Genomic DNA, 17,567 nt, shown 5'->3' with positions numbered 1-17,567 from the left:
TTCTTACTCGTAGAAGTTAGACAATTCATAGAATTATGTCATTATCATCATCAGTGTTATCATACAACATTTATTCATCTTTTAGGAGGTGCTATAAATGCATTAGGGACACTAAGGATAAGAAATGAACAGCATTCTTGGATTAATCTCAGAAATGAGAATTTCAAAAGTGACATTTAGGATAACAATGACACTATGTTCTCTCCTTGAATACCTGATTACCTCTTCTTTGTCTAAATGGGTCCTTACTACATCTAATTAAAAGTTCTTGTTATAGGCACATAGGCATAAGAGCTCTTCAGAGAATCTACCATAAGCTTGTGAGTGAGAGCCCGCCCTTCTTAACCTCCTGGACCACAGAAAGATCTCAGATTGAACTTTTAAAACTGTGTCAGGGCTAGAAATGCAAATCAAGGTAGACTTCAGACTTTGTGGGCAGTACCTATAAACAATTTAAAATATGGCATCCCATTCAAAGCCTTGGTAATACAACTAATGTTTCCAATTGTATCCTGCTATAAAGAGAACAAATTACTATTGAATTTATAGCTTAAGAGAAATGCTTTTTGTAAATCTGAAAAACAAAACATTTAATTAAAGAACCAATAATGTTTACAATAAAAGTTACATAAACATTATCAGCTATTAAATCTCATGTAAGTTTTGTTTTACTTGATTTGATTGGCAGTTTCATGAATTCATTTGTGTTTCTTCATCAGAGTTTTGAAAATGTCTACTTAATTCATTAATAATATTGTAATTATCAAGTCAAGCACTGATTTATTTGAATGCTTGACTTAATCAAGTCAAGCATTCAAATAAATTTTTAAAATTTAATGTGCGTGAAATTTTTAAAAAATATATTTTAAATTATCTTTATTTGTATATCAGTTTTAGATTTACAGAAAAATCAAATGGGTAATGCACTCAGTTTCCTATTATTAAAATCTTGGTTAGTATGGTACATTTCTTACAATTAACCAGGTAATACTGATGCATTATTATTAACTAAAGTCCATGCCTTATTCAGATGCCTTTCATTTTTACCCAGTGATCTTCCGCTCCAGTATCTCATCCAGTATGTACATGACATTTATTCATCATGTCTCCTTAGGCTCCTCTTGGCTGTGATAGTTTCTCAGATTTTCTTGGTTTTGATGGTGTTGACAGCTATGAGGAGTATTGGTCAGTTGTTTTGTACAATTCCCTTTTATTGGAACTTGTCTGAGATGTTGCTCAGGATTAGACTAAGGTTACCTGTTTTGGGAGGAAGACCACATGGGTAAAATGTCATTATCATCACATCATATCAAGGGTACATACTACTAACATGATTTATCATTGTTGATGTTGACCTTGACCACATGGCTGAGGCAGTGTTTGTTAGATTTCTCCACTGGATAGTTACTCTTCCCCTGGTTCTGCTTTGCTGGACTCTTTGGAAGGAAGTCACTATTCCCAGAGCATACTTAAGAAATTTGAAGTTAGGTTTCTTCTTAAGGGATTAGAGTATCTACATAAAGTATTTGAAATTCTTCTAAATGGGAAATTTGTAACCTCCTCCTCTTTTAATGTATGTATTCGACAATTTATTTATATTAATATGGCTTATGGATACATATTTTGTATTTAATGCTATAAGCTGATAATGTTTTGTCACTCCAACTGTTCAAATAACTTTTATTAGAAGAGGATAATATTATTTTATACATTTTAATTAAATTAGTAATGATGTGATATAAAGCTACATCTGTGAGAGTCAGGTGTTACATAAAATTATTTTAATTAAATAAATTAGCTTAGATATTCTGGAGATCTAAGCCCATCTTTAGTCATAATTATATTATTTGTAGTTACAAATTTACTGTTTTAAAGTCATGGGAAAACATGCTTCCCAAACAATGGCACAGATAGAAAATTTATTTAGGGTCACCTATGTGAATAATAACATGTCTGTTTCTTTCTATATTTCTTATAATTTGACAGCTAAATTAATTTAAAGAAGCATTCTTAACATTTAAACTAAAACAGAAATACTGAACAAATAATAACAGAATAATTGCTTTTAGAACTCAAAATTTTCTGCAGGCATATTTTGCATGCTTTAAATAATATAACATGAAATTATTCTTACCAAGGTGATATCCAGGGTCTGTTCCCTTGTTCAGGAATATTTTGAGTATATAAATACATGGATTATTGTTAGCAAAAATGCATTTCTCTCTCTGCCTGATCTCACTGGTCAAATGTACGATTTAATATTCAGTACAGCTGTGTAAAGAGGGATTAAATTCTCAATGCTTAATTACTCTAGCTAGTTTCCATCTGTTAGTTGATTTCGGGCCTTTTCTCCGACATTAGACTACAAAGAAATCTGCAAGCAATCCTTTTACATGACAGACATTTTGCGCTAACAATTCAACAGATTTAATATTCACATTTGAATTCACAGAATGGGCATCCTGGCTGCTATGGTTTGACCAAGCATGTCTCCCATAAGTTATTGTGCTGGAAACTTAGTCTCCAAATTCATATGTTAATCGTATTGGGAGAAAATTAGGATTAAATGAGGTTATATGGTAGGCCCTCTCCCATGATGGTATTAGAGACTTTATAAGAGGAAGAGACACTTTAGCTGTCAGGCTTGCTTTGTCTCATCATGCGATGCCCTCAGCCATGTTATGATGCAGCAAGAAGACCCTCACCAGATGCCAGTCCTGTGGTCTTGGATTTCCCAGCCTCCATTACGATGAGATAAATCAATCTCTATTCTATGTAAATTACCCAGTCTTTGACAATCAGTTATGGCAACAGAAAACAAACCAAGACATTGGCCTTATATGACCTCCAAGAATACGAAAGTGACTTGATTTCTGTACTCTTCATGTGCTTTCCACAATTGCAAACTTAACATTTAAGAGTGTAATGTTAAATTACTTTTTCTATGTCACATCTTTGTACAAGTAAAATAGAATGTTCAGGAACGGTTTATTCAAAACAGAAGCAAATTGAGGTCTAACAAAACCCACATTGTGAAAATCTAACACCCACTTGATGACATGGCTCATATGTACTTGCTGCCTGCCCCTCTGCAAAGGTCAAGAAGAGCAACGGAAATGAGTTGGATGAAAAAGCCACTGGAAATACAAAAATGTCCATCGAGTGGGCCAAATTCTTGATATTTCTAACAGCCTGAGTCAAGGCCCAAATCTAATAAGTGATAAGACTAATTAAAAGGAAGTACTTATTTCCATGAAATATAAGGCTAGCTCAGCAGTATAAATTTTTACATTGAATAAGTTAAAGAGCAAATCGAAGAGGGCATTTAGTTTATCCCATTACTTTCAATAAGGAATGCTTATGGTCCCACTTAATCTTTTCAAAAGACCTGGAGCAGGCATCCCCAAACGTTTTACACAGGGGGCCAGTTCACTGTCCCTCAGACCGTTGGAGGGCCGCCACATACTGTGCTCCTCTCACTGACCACCAATGAAAGAGGTGCCCCTTCTTGAAGTGCGGTGGGGGGCCGGATAAATGGCCTCAGGGGGCCGCATGCGGCCCGCGGGCCGTAGTTTGGGGACGCCTGAGTCCTGGAGAATATTAAAGTGTCCCCTTCAAAGAGATTACTCACTGTTTCTCAATGACCTATTCCAGTGTTTAACAATTCTTAGGCAAGTAAGAATTTTACTGGTTTTAGGAAAAAATCACTGAACAGCCTGTGAGCAAACAGTAGATACAATGTAATTTTTCAAAACAATTATAAGGCTAAGAACCAAGAAACAGAGAATGCTTTTCTTATTATAAAAATAATAATATCTCCAAGCTAATCAGTTCCTGGTACATAAGATATCATTTACCCAAAATTGCAGACCCTGTGGTTTTGTACCCCTCCACCAATTTCCATCCTTCCGTCCTCACTAACACATACCCAGTTCCACCATATTCATGGAATCCCTGTTGGTGGCTACAAAGCCATTTGTTGCTGGTGGATGCCGTCCCTTCAACACCAAATCTGACACTTTACATCCATTTCTACTGGCCCAGAGGTGTGTGACCTTTCATCCAGTTCCTCACAGCTGGCTGCCTGTGACCTGCCAGACACAGCAGGTACTGACACCTAGTTCTGCCTCTATTATGTGGACCCTGCTGCAGCGGCATGACCTCAGATGCCCAGAGAAGATTCCAAAGAGACTCTAGTGCACCGTTTTGCCCAAAGCTCCTCAGCACCATAATTGTATTAAACATAGTATATATCCATTTAAGTCTGAATCAAACTGAAAAGCTAAATAAGATTGTGTGTAAGATTTTAATGCAAATTTTATAAAGAAAATAAGACCAATATCTATGTACTTTAGAAACGCTACTGAAAATAGATACGTATTGAAATAATCTGAAGTATTTGTTAACTGAATTCTATAGCCAGATATAGAAATGACAGCATACAATTTGTGAGCAACAGATAGTTATTTTATGATTTTTGTTACTATGATTAGGTGAATGTGGATTTTAATTAAAGAAGAGAAATATCTTACTCTAAGTTTTATCTACCAGTGTTCTGTACAAAACATGTTTGCGTATGTAGATGTATTTGCAAATGTACATATAAATACAAATTTATAACCAGGCACTATCTTCCTTTTCTCTATTACCAACCACATTTAATTAAAACTTTTATTCTTTTATATTCTTTTGTTTATTTTTATTTTTGTTTTCATAGAGACTGAGTCTTACTGTGCTGCTCAGGCTGGTCTCAAACACTTAGCTTCAAGCAATCCTCTCAACTCTGCCCCTCAAAGTTCTGGGATTACAGGCATAAGCCACTGTGCCCAGCCAGCAATCATTCTTTACTAACTAAATTATTACACAGCTGTCTGCATGGCTCCCTTCTTCTAATCTTCTTGCACTTGTGTCAGGGTGCTTTTATAAAGTTATTTCAGTTACTTACTTTCTTTAGTGACTAACCTCAAACTTCTTAGCATGACAAGAAGACCTTTATAGATATGGCACTCACCCTTTCTGTTGTTCTAGACACACCAAACAATACGCTATTTCTATGATGTGACAAACTTTCCTACATATTGTCATCTGTCCTTGCCTGTCCTACCAATTCTCTCCTGCCCTTGTCTGACCTCTATATGTTATTCCAAATGTATAAGCTGTCACCTTTCTGTGCAGTTTCCTGACTCTCTCCTTATAATATGTATGTGCCTCCCTGCCATGCTATCTTGTCATTGCTGTCACGGCAACATTTGCAAATATTATAGAACATTTATTGACTGATTTTCTGTATTTCAGCATTATTAGCTCTCTGATGGCTGGCATGTGATATTCCTCATAAATATGTTATGGAAATGATAAAATAATTTGAAATTTGTTATCTGTATTGTTTCTTCCCAATTTCAAACTTCAACTACATGATCAATGTGGGTCAACTACATGAAAATATATGAGGGCTGATAATTTAAGTACACTTTGCAACAGGAAAATTTCAGTATAGAATCTATCATTTTGTTTCCTTTTGCTTTCATCCTACTGGTATAGAAAAATATTAGATTTTTTTTCTCAATTCCCATTTTAGATCTTAATGTTTCCCTCCATCCTGTGACCTCATTAAAAAGAAAAATGAAAAAACACTTCACCGGTGTATTTTGAACAGAAAGTATTCTGTTGCTAAAGCTTTCTTAAATCTTTCTTCTGTAAGTTTACAAAATTAAACTTTATTTTTCTCCTTACTGAGAATAATTATTTTTTCTCATTGAAAAACATAGAGGTTTGAAAGCAAGAAGAATCTATGGCAGTGTTGACTTTACATTCTCAATAAATATGAGCAAAGGAACATAATTGTTAGTGGAACTCTGTACCTAAAGATCTCTCAGAGTCATTAATTTTAAATAATAGGAGTAAACCATTTTCAATAAATAATATTTTAATTTTTTTCCTCATTAAAATATTGTCAATAGTGTTTTAAGAACATTTTGAGTTCTTTACTCACACTTCTTTGGAAACATATGATAATTTGTTTATAGATAAAAATCAATAGAGTTTTGAACACTTTAAAGGAGAAATTATTAAACACACACATTTATGTATATGGCACAAAATATGATGAGCATGCCTAGTGAATGCATTTCCAAAATAACATTAAAAAGTTTAATCATTCTGGTGATATGAAATTCACATTAGTACCTAAGCATTTGGGGTTTCCTGTCACTTAAAAGATTTTTAAGCAATTCATTATGAGATGCATTCTTTGTTGGAGAACCAAGCCAAGTGGGGAGAAAAGCTGAAAATCTAACATAATACCCTGATTCAAAGTGTGACAGTAACATCACTGACATAATACCCAGATTCAAAACGTGACAATGAAATCCTCATTATTTTGAGGAGATTTGAAATAAAATATTTGCCTTAATTCAAGGGGCCTTTATGTACATGAGCTCTCATATTTATTGCAGATTACTACAGAGTAATGAAATTCAGCTCCAAAACCCATCTAGAAAAAGATAAGTTAATAAAACTCTTGTTTTGAGCCAGATATGACAATTAAAGAATAAGAGTATATTCTCATACACTTCATCTGTGTTCAGAGATGAACAGGGCATGTGTATATTAGGAATTTCAGAACCACCCCCAATAGCTTCTTTATTCTGGGCAGGATCAGCCAGATCCTTGGAAGGCCATTGCCTTGATCTTAGAGGGAAGATTCCTTCTGCAATCCAAGCAGCTGCAAATCCTACCAAGTGGATACTATTCTTATTGAGACCACAGATCACACCTATTCTTATCTATAGGTGAAGATGAAGATGTCTCTACATCCAATGATTGTGCTAAGGGCTCCCAATGAAAGGCAATCCATTTGGTGCAGGGGTCTGCTCCCATAATACCAGGGGCTGTTTCTTCCATTAGTAATTCGTAGGCTTGCCTCTTGTAAAGTTGACATCCATGCATTGTGACAGCCTCATATTGAAAATTTATATTTATTTATTTAAGAAAGAGCCCCTGGGATGGTGGTATTTTTTATCACCTGAGCAAAAGGTGAGAACTCATATCCCCTTATAGTTTTAAGGCACTGGACATATACTGCCCACAGCTTTGGGAGGTAATAATCATTTCCCATATCTTAACTTTTGTTTGGGTGCACCATCCCTCTCACATAATATTGAAAATATTTTGTAATATACATGTAAAAATTTTATTCTGATTTTCATCAGAATACTGAGACATCATAGATTATCATTTCAATATTTGGGAATTAAAACTTTCTTATTGTGTAGTTGGTGTGTTACATAAAGTTTATGTTAGATGTTATGGAAATCAAAACGAGCAACACAAAACCCTGGTTATAAAGATTTTATAATCTTTTTTATATAACATTCAATTATGTCAAAACTACTATGAAATACAGTATATCCTAAAGATAAGAGGCACAAATGCAGCATTTACCTGAGTAGGAGTTCACTACGGAAAAAGTACTTGAGATGAATGGGATGTTTGTAATGAATCTTTAAAAAGTTATATGAATTCAGTAGGTAAAAAAGAAAAAAAATTGGCATCTGGTGTAAAAGTCATGCACAAAGACATGAAGGTTTGACAGCATGTCATGCTCTGGTGGCATAAAGAAGGGAACATCAGCTGGCTTTGCAAAGACGTTGAGCATTATTTGAGTTTGGTCATTTAGACTTTCTGAAAATCAGCTTTTATCTTTTGTAAAGAGGAGAGGATAAATATTGATAATTGATCACTGAAATGATAATTGATAAAGATAAATTTAGAGAAAATTAGTAATAGTGGTCATGAGTAGCTATGTGTTGGTAGCTATATTGCTGACAATATTAGAAATCCAGTATCTTAGGAAGAGAGGATACTAAAATATGAGTATATTTAGCAGATTTTGAGAGATTCAGTTTCAACTAGATTTATGCTTTATGATGATCCCTGTAGGTGATAGAGTGAACTGTCTACTTATAAATGCACATTTCAGCAATTATGTCATGCCCTCATTTTCCTCATCATATTAATATGGCCTTAATCCTGAGAAATGACTTAAATTTCTTCTCTGCCAGCTACCCTTGAAATAAAATAACCTTGAATTATCCCTGACGCAAAAGAAGGGAAACCCTATACTCCGAAACAATTTCTTTATTTTCCCACTTCCTCAAAACCGCTTTGCAAGTTAACATAACACCTGTTAATAATCTTTCTTATGTTTATAGAACTGAGTTTTCAGCAACAGCTAAAGTTAAGGTATTTAAACATCATGTCTCAGAAATGCATTTGAAATCACAAGTTTTATTTGAGTGGGTAAGAAATGAGAAAATATCTAAAATCAGTCTTTACGATCCATTATGCTAACCTTTCAAAATCTGAAATATAATAAGCTGTAATCTCTGAGCTGAAACATTCTGGTGAAATGAAATGAATTAATAAGCATTTGTTCTATATTTAATTGACAGAAAATTTGGAGGCTGAATTAAAGCCAGAATCAATGAAGTACAAATATGAATAGCACATTTATACCACATGAAGCCAGAGTATTGTGAATATTTACTTTGGCACACAGAGACTGAAGAGAAAAGAAAAATATAATTTTATTGCATTTATATATTCTGAAGAAATTCATTGATCAAGAACCAGCAGTGATATTGAGTGTGTGTGTGTGTGCGTGCGTGTGTGCGTGCGTGCGCACACATTCACACGTGTGATTTTTTTCTTGATTAGTAAAACTCTACTTTTTTCCTAGTCAAAATCATGATATAGGAACTAAAGCATCATTTGTCTATTACATTCTTATAAGTCATGTATCACTGCTACTGCTGTTAAGAAACCAGGAAATAAAATTTTGGCAAAAGATATTCCAGCTAAATTATAATAAAAAATGAATATAGTATCTGTTAGTGCAAATGTTTAGGTTCCTGTGGGACACAGAATTATAAAACAAAGAAAAAGCTACTGAGCTCTTTGCATGTATAAATAATCAAATAACTTCATTCTAAGCAGAATTTTTAGTAAAATACAGGTTTCAGTCACATTTTTAGTTAGAATAAGTATAAATATGATAGATATCTAAATAGCATTATCTAATCTTTTTAAGAGTAATGTAATTCTAAATCTTAGAAGTAGTTTTGTATAAAATATTTAATTGATTTGACTAATATTTTTATTTTCTCACTCAGAAAAAGCAGAACATTTTCCATTTTTTTAGTTCTCCCTTGTAACAGCACAAATAAGAGTTTATTCAAAATTATTTTAAAATGTTTTCTGCAGCTAAGAAATTCTTGATAAAACAAGTCTTAACTAATATTTTTCATGTATATGCATTTTACATAAAATAATATATAAGTTAATAAAATTATTTTAAAATTATATTTTGTAAAGGTATGTTTAGTCTTGCAACATTTATGTATATTTATCAAAGAAAATATATGTTTTTATGTTTACTACTTTTAAATACAAGAACATATATTTCATTTATTCTATTATGCATAGAGAATATTTTACTCTCTAAAATATGCAAAGCTAAAATTATCTTCTAATAGATAAAACCTTTCAAATAATTTTCAATAAATTTTATTTCATGGTCCTTATTTTTAAAGTAGTCATTTAGAATATATCCATTTATTTTCACAATATAAAATTGCAGTCACATATGTCATTTGTCTTAATTTACTTAAAATATTTATGTACAGTCTCTTCAACTATGCTTGGTCGTTTCCGTGATTCTTGCGTTTTGCCTTTTACTTTAGTTGTGAATAGTGTAGACAACCTGCACTAAATTAAAATATGTACAAATTGGGTAGTGTCAAGCAGTTTTTCAAAATTGTAGTAGGTTTTATTCATTCAAGCTCTCTGAATCAGTTATGCTTTCCACATTTTAAATTTCTCAGTGGTTAAATAATTGAATAACCAATTTTTTTTTAATTCCCCCACAAAGGACTTTACATATAAAACAAACTTTACATATAAAACAAACTTTCTCTTCAACAGTTTCATGTAACATGTTAGTTTTTTGTTTGTTTGTTTGTTTGTTTGTTTGTTTTGAGACGGAGTTTCGCTCTTGTTACCCAGGCTGGAGTGCAATGGCGCGATCTCGGCTCACCACAACCTCCGCCTCCTGGGCTCAGGCAATTCTCCTGCCTCAGCCTCCTGAGTAGCTGGGATTACAGGCACGTGCCACCATGCCCAGCTAATTTTTTTTTGTATTTTTAGTAGAGACGGGGTTTCACCATGTTGACCAGGATGGTCTCGATCTCTTGACCTCGTGATCCACCCGCCTCGGCCTCCCAAAGTGCTGGGATTACAGGCTTGAGCCACCGCGCCCGGCCTAGTTTTTTTTTTTTTTTTTTTTTTTTAAAAAAAAAAGAAGAAGAAGAAAGGCCTTATTATCAAACATTCAAAAAAGAAGAAAGAATGAAGAGGGACAGAAGGCAGAACTGGAGCTGAGAAAACTGATTTTGTAGAGGAATTCCAATAGGGGAAAAAATGGATGCATAGAAATCAGTAGCTGACTCTCTCTCTCTCTCTCTCTCTCTCTCTTTCTCTCTCTCTCTCGCTTTACACACACACACACACACACACACACACATTTATATATATATGTATACTCTAATATATACTTAGTATACATATACATGTATACTCTAATGTATACTTATACATATACATATATATATACTCTAAGTATACATATATATACACACATGTATACCTGTGTAACAAACTTACACATTTTGCACGTTTTGGGGTACATGTGCAAAATGTGCAAGTTTGTTACATAGGTATACACACGCCATGGTGGTTTTGCTGTATCGATCACCCATTATCCACATTAGGTATTTCTCCTAATGTTATCCCTCCCCATCCCCCGACCCCCTGCTATCCCTTCCCTAGCCCCTCCCATCCCCCAGCTAGCCTAGCTTACTCTTAAATAGAAATCCTGGAAAGTCAAAGTTAACAAAAAGACATCTATAAAATGTCTAAAGAAAAAAAATCAACATATAGTTTTTTAATGTTTTGAACATATTAAAATATGAAAGAAAGATAAAACTGATTTAAAGTCAAATAAAACTGATTTAAAATCAAATAAAAGCTGAGATAACACTTCATCTGAAAACCAACAAGGTAAAATAAATAGCTAACACTAAAAGTAAGATGTTTAGGCTACAGGAAAATGATATTAGATGTAAGAACAAAGTTGAAGAGAGAAAGGAAGATCACCAGAAGAGTGAGTGTATAAATATTGACGACAAATCTATAAGAATACTGTCTATTTGAGTTAAAAATAGTAATAAGAAAAATAATGATAAATGTCTACTGGATTTTAAAACATATGTAAATTATTTATAACGGTAGCAAGAAGGGGATTAGAGTGAAAATATATAATTGTCTTAGTCCATTTTGTGTTGCTATGACAGATGAGGTTGGGTAATTTATAAAGAAAAGAAATGCATTTGGCTTACAATTCTGGTGGTTGAATAGTGTGATATTGGGCATATGCATCTAGAGACGGCCTTCGGCTGCTTCACGCATGATGGACAGCAGAAAGATAGCCAGCATTTGCAAAGATATCACAGGGCTATAAAGGAAGGAAGAAGAGAAACCAGAGAAGCCAGATTCTTTTTAACAACCCACTCTTGCAGGAACTAATCCATTCCTATGAGAGAGAGAGCTCATTCAACCCTATAGAGGGCATTAATTCGTTAATGAGGGACACACCCCTATGACTCCAAATACATCCTAGGAGTCTCCCCCTCCCAACGGTGCCATCTTGGAGATGAAACTTTAAACACAAATTTTGGCCAGAACGAAGCAAACCACAGCAATGCTTATTCTAATCTTTATGCTAAAATATTGAGAAAATCATCTAACGGTTTACAAATAAAAGGAAAGGCTACTAGGGATGATAAAATGGAATAATAAAAATATGGTAAATACAAAATCAGGTAGAAAAGTTGAAATAAAGGCAAAAAGAAAGTACATAGTACAAATCTTAAAAGAACGCAAATAGCAAGATATAATGCAATTCTATCAATACTTTCATTAGATGCAAATGTGCTAAAATATCCAACTACAATGCAAATATGGTTATACTGAGTTTTTAGTATCAATTATATGTTGTTTATAAGAAACACATATGAAATAAATGAAAAAAGTAAGTTGAAAGTTAAAAGATGAATGACATATTATGCAAGCATTAAAGAAAACTGATATTGTTATATTAATATCAGACAAAATAAAATCTAAGACAAGAACTTTTGCAAGAGGTAAAGAGGGATGTTTTATAATAATAAAATGCTTAATTCAGATAGGGAATATTGCAATCTTGAATTTGTATGCATTTAAAATGTGTGTGTGTGTGTGTGTGTGTGTGTGTGTTATGTAGAGAATTAAAAAGGTAGAAAAATCCACGATAATAGTTGGACATTTTAACATAGCTCCATAAAAATAAAAAAACAATAAAACATAATTAACAAGTATATAGAAGATTTGAATATCACATTTAAGAGCTTGATCTAATTGGCATATATAGAACATTGCAACAACAGCTATAGAATACTCTCTTACGTTCAGTATACCCCAAAGATTTAGCAAAAACATTTGAAAAATAAACACCACATTTCTAACAACACATGGGTACACAAAAGTAACAGAGAGAAATATTCTTAACAGATCAATGATGAAAACACAGTATATCACAACTCACATTATGCATTTAAAACGTTTTGGAGAATACTTTTAAATAAATATATATTAAAAAGAATAATTAAAAATAAATATTAGGCTTTTATTAGTTATAAAGAAATCTATGAAATTACTTGCATTTTTCAGTGAGTGTAATTTTGCAAGACTTTCTGTAAGTCACCAGTGTACATAAAATTTTTGTGATGTATCAGCCCTTTATATAAAAAAAATGCAATAGTAAAATAAGCTCTAAAATGAAATGTAAAAATGGAGAATTAAAAAGAATTACACAAATTAGATGTTTGAAACTCCAAAAGCCAAATTTAGTTCATGTTTTGGTTCTGACAGTTATAAGCAGAATGTCATGAAGAATGAATTTTAAATTTGTTGTTTAAATTTTGTTGATCCCCAATTAGACATCAATGGCTCTATGTCATCCTGAATAACAGCTATCTGGACATCCAGGCCAGTAGGTAGTATTTGGCAGGTTAGATTGGCTGGCAAAGTCTAAGGAGTTTAATCAGAGATAGAAAGAGTCCTTTGGGAGGACCAGAAGCTCAGGTTTTTCCCAGAGAACCAACTCTGACCTCAGTATTACCATAGCCTCACATAATCCTGAAGGAGGTTGAGGGAACACACCTGCTGATTCAGAGGTTAAAGGGGTAGTGGTGAGGGATCTGGGTATTTGTGAGCAGAAAGGAGGGTACCCCAGGGACTGTAAAAGAGGAAGGTGTTGAGATGGAAAGAGGAGTAAAAGGGGAGACAGGAAAGGGGAGGAAAGGAAAGAAGAGTCAACCGTAAACTTTTCACACATGCCTTTACTTTTAAGATTGTTGCCTGGCGCGGTGGCTGAAGCCTGTAATCCCAGCACTTTGGGAGGCCGAGGCGGGTGGATCACCAGGTCAAGAGATCGAGACCATCCTGGTCAACAAGGTGAAACCCCATCTCTACTAAAAATACAAAAAATTAGCTGGGCATGGTGGCACGTGCCTGTAATCCCAGCTACTCAGGAGGCTGAGGCAGGAGAATCGCCTGAACCCAGGAGGCGGAGGTTGCAGTGAGCCGAGATCGCGCCATTGCACTCCAGCCTGGGTAACAAGAGCAAAACTCCGTCTCAAAAAAAAAAAAAAAAAAAAAAAATATTGTTGTAGTTCATGGAGTCTCTGTTTAATTTCGAAATATTCTCTTTATTGTTTACTTAAACCCTTCAATTGCATTCATCAAATTATTTTCTTTAAGGAGGCTATGACTTTTTTTTTTTTTTTTTTTTTTAGAAGACTTGAAATACCAATTGCAGAATGATCTGTTTTGAGGAGGTTCAGCAGCCTCTTTGCAGGGTTGCAGTCTGCAGGCTGACCATTCCACAGGCAGGGAAGCATAGCTCCGGCAGAAACTGGAAGCAGTCAATTCAAAGAAGGAAGAATGAGACAGGAAGTTAGGCTGATACATTTGGCTAAGTGTAGATATTCAATAGATTATGCTGGGAGCTGTGAATATTCACTAAGGGGTGTGAACACATGCATAGTAAGCAAACACACATGTTACGTATGTCCCATGTATGTTCACGTTAGGGTAGAGACTTAACATTGACATGCATTCAAATAGACCCTACATGTCAAAAAGTGAAATGGAGAACACAGAGGCATCCTGTGCGCAGCCTCTGTAAACCAGCCAGAGCTAGTCCATGGTCAATTATCAGGAAGAAATGCTAGTCAGGTGCTGTGGGGAAACCGCCAAAAGGAAAGGAAGTCCAGCAAGTCTTTCAAAAGGGCTGGTTTCTGCTTAACCCTTAGGAAAGAAAACCCAATGGTAGTTAATGAGGGAGAATGTATCAGGAAGTATGTCTGACCTCCTGTCTCACCGTGGCTGGGATCTCAGTTTCTAAGGTTTCTCTGGACACCCTTTGGCCAAGATGGGTTCATTCAGTCAGTTGGGGGGCTCAGGATTTTATTTTTATTTCTCAACAGCTATACCCAAGGAAGCTGTCTCAAATACATGCCATGCACTGAAAACTTGGTCCTCTGTGCTTATGTGGGTGTCCTTTGTAAGCTGTGACACTCTCACACCTTTCATAAATTCATAACAAAGAATGCAAAAAGAAAAAAAAAGTTTCTCTGCTTCCAAATTTTAGTGCAGGAAAGAGGGAAAAAAAGAGTAACTTTACAATGAAGAATGGTACAAACTGCCTCAGCCAGGTGATCAAGATTAATAATAAATTTTATTTCTAATATGAACCCATGTTATTACGTGAAGAGACTGGCCCTTTACCCCTGTGGTCTTTTTTTTTTTTTTTTTTTTTTTTTACCAAAAACACAACATCTATCTTACCATGAGAAAAACATTAAACAAACCCAAACTGAGAGTCATTCTACAATTCCTGACCACTACTTGTCAAAATTGCTAAGGCTATCAAAAACAAGAAAAATTTGAGAAACTCTCACAGACCAGAGGTGAATAAAGAGACACAATAACTAAATGAAGTGTGGTCCTTGGACGGGATTTTAAACAGAAAATGGACTTTAGGTACAAACTTGAAGGAATCTGAATGAAATATCAAATATGGTTAACAATAACATACCAATGTTGGTTCTTTAATTATGATAAATGTACCATCAGTAATAGAACAAACTCTTCTATTACCTTCTGTTACCAGTAAGGAACACTTGGTTTATGGGGTATACTGGGACTCTCTGTACTATTTTTGCAAGTTTGTAAATCTACATTTACTCTAAAATAAAATTTAATTATGCTCAAAAGAATTTAGCCCTTTTGATTGAAGTAGCAATGTTTTCTCTAGAGAAAAATGTGTTTTTTAAGAGATGTTTTATTCTTTGACATTTAGGAGGAAAATAATGCTCTGAAATTTCTCCTTGACTAACTAAAAAAAAAAAAAAACTTGTCTGAAATTGCTTGTATTTCATAGTTTTTGAAGAGTGGGCGAAAGTAGCCTTCCCTATTATTTCTTTATCTTCCTACTGCTTTTATCAATAGCTATATTCTCAGAATCACATCTGCAGTTGTCATGGAAAATGCATTGCTCATTGGCTTCCCGACAATGTTTGAGTAATTGCCTTGTGTTTTCCAGCAAGTTGCGAGACCAACTCTGAGCATGGACATATATCAAAAACAGAAGGTAGCAAATGCACTTTAGTAAGGTAACCTGAATAAATGGAGAGAAGTCAGAAGAAGTAAATAGTGATCCCCTTATCTGTGACACTGTAGCAAAGGTTTTCTTAATATTTAACCGGTAACATCTGTGACTGATTCTAGAGCCATGGTTATACATTTAAAAAGTGTGCTAGTAAAGAGTACAACACAAGAACACAGATGATTTCTTGAAAATGCATGGCTTGATTTCATAAACCGCGTTAGACATTTTGCTTATTTTTATAAATGACATCTTCATTATCTGAATTTTGCTAAGTATAGAAAGAAAAAAATTATCATCTACCTTTGTCAATTTCACATGACCTAATTCCATATATAATATCCAGTGGTAGTTATAAAACTTTTAAAAATATGTGTTGAAACAGGACCAAAATGTGAACAACAAAAAAAGATAGTGTCATTTAATCAACCAGGATTCACAAGGCGGAGAATTTGGATTGGTTACTTTCACTTATTAACTGTGTGAGCTATGCTTGTAACTTCCATCTCTCAGTCATTCTCTTTTCACATAATACTTGATGTTAATACTATGTTCTATATATACCCTAGTGCTTCTGTTACAGTCAAATACTATGTAATAATTTTTATGGGATAAGAAGAGCTATTCAGCTCTGTCTCTTCTTCTTTGTCACTCTTAATACTTCTACAGTTCTTCTGGTTCTCATAATATTTACATCATTGAAATGCTCCTGGTTGGTCCCTAAACCACCAGACACCGAATTCCTACTTAGGGCAAGTCAACTTTTTGAAATATTATCAAGCTGATCATCTAACAAAAACACTTCATTGGTTGGCTAGTAGAAGTGAATCTAGCCACATTTTACGTTGCTGTGTGATCTCCTTCTGTCTACGTATTCACAAAACTCTCTCACGTATCACCTCTAATTCCTCACTGATAGAAATAAAAAGTGCTTATAGTATGGCTATTACATGTGTCTCTGTCTTTGCTCATGTTTTATTCAGTTACTAAGAATGAATCTTTTAGGTGTTATGACTGCCTCACCCTAACCCCAAGACAGGGTAGGGCTCATGAGCTATGCTTGCAGAATACATTTTTGTCTTTATACTTTCACATTCATATTTGATAGTTTTTTATCCTACTGAACTCACAGTCTTAGGAAATGTTCTGTTGTATTTTGAGCAACTAATGCAATATTAAGCAGTGGGTCATATTCAATAAATGTTGTATACTAGAGCTAACATTTAGGATTATAAAATTATTTTACAGTTGACACTTGAATAACTTAGAGGTTAGGGGCACTGATCCATAGCACAGTCAAAAATCCCCCATATAACTTTTGATTCCCCCAAAAGTTCATTACTAAATCATAGGGAATAGAAATATATTTACAGTACTGAGCTGTATTTATCAATATGGGAAGTTTACGCCATCTGTTTCCAAGATGAATCATCTGTCTGAAATGGTGGGCAGTCACAGCCACAGACCTCAATTTGCAGTACATATAAAGCCTTTCACTTTTTTCTTATAATGTCATGACTTTTCTCTGCTTCTCAGGAGCACTTCCATCACTGGTAGCACTTCCTATGAGCCCCTTGATATTATTCAAAGTTTACAGTATTGCCCTAAACATAATTAAAAATAGCTGAGAACCATGAGCAATCACTTTGTACTGACCATGAAAGATAACTTTTTGCTGTGATACAATTTGCCAAACAGATGAAGTGATTACAAGGAGATGATTAATGTCAGCTAGTGTTTT

The sequence above is a fragment of the Saimiri boliviensis genome, chromosome 13 (assembly GCF_048565385.1).
Source record: "Saimiri boliviensis isolate mSaiBol1 chromosome 13, mSaiBol1.pri, whole genome shotgun sequence".
NCBI classification, from domain to species: Eukaryota; Metazoa; Chordata; class Mammalia; order Primates; family Cebidae; genus Saimiri; species Saimiri boliviensis.
The sequence above is the reverse complement of the archived record's forward strand: the minus strand, read 5'-3'. Positions refer to the sequence as shown.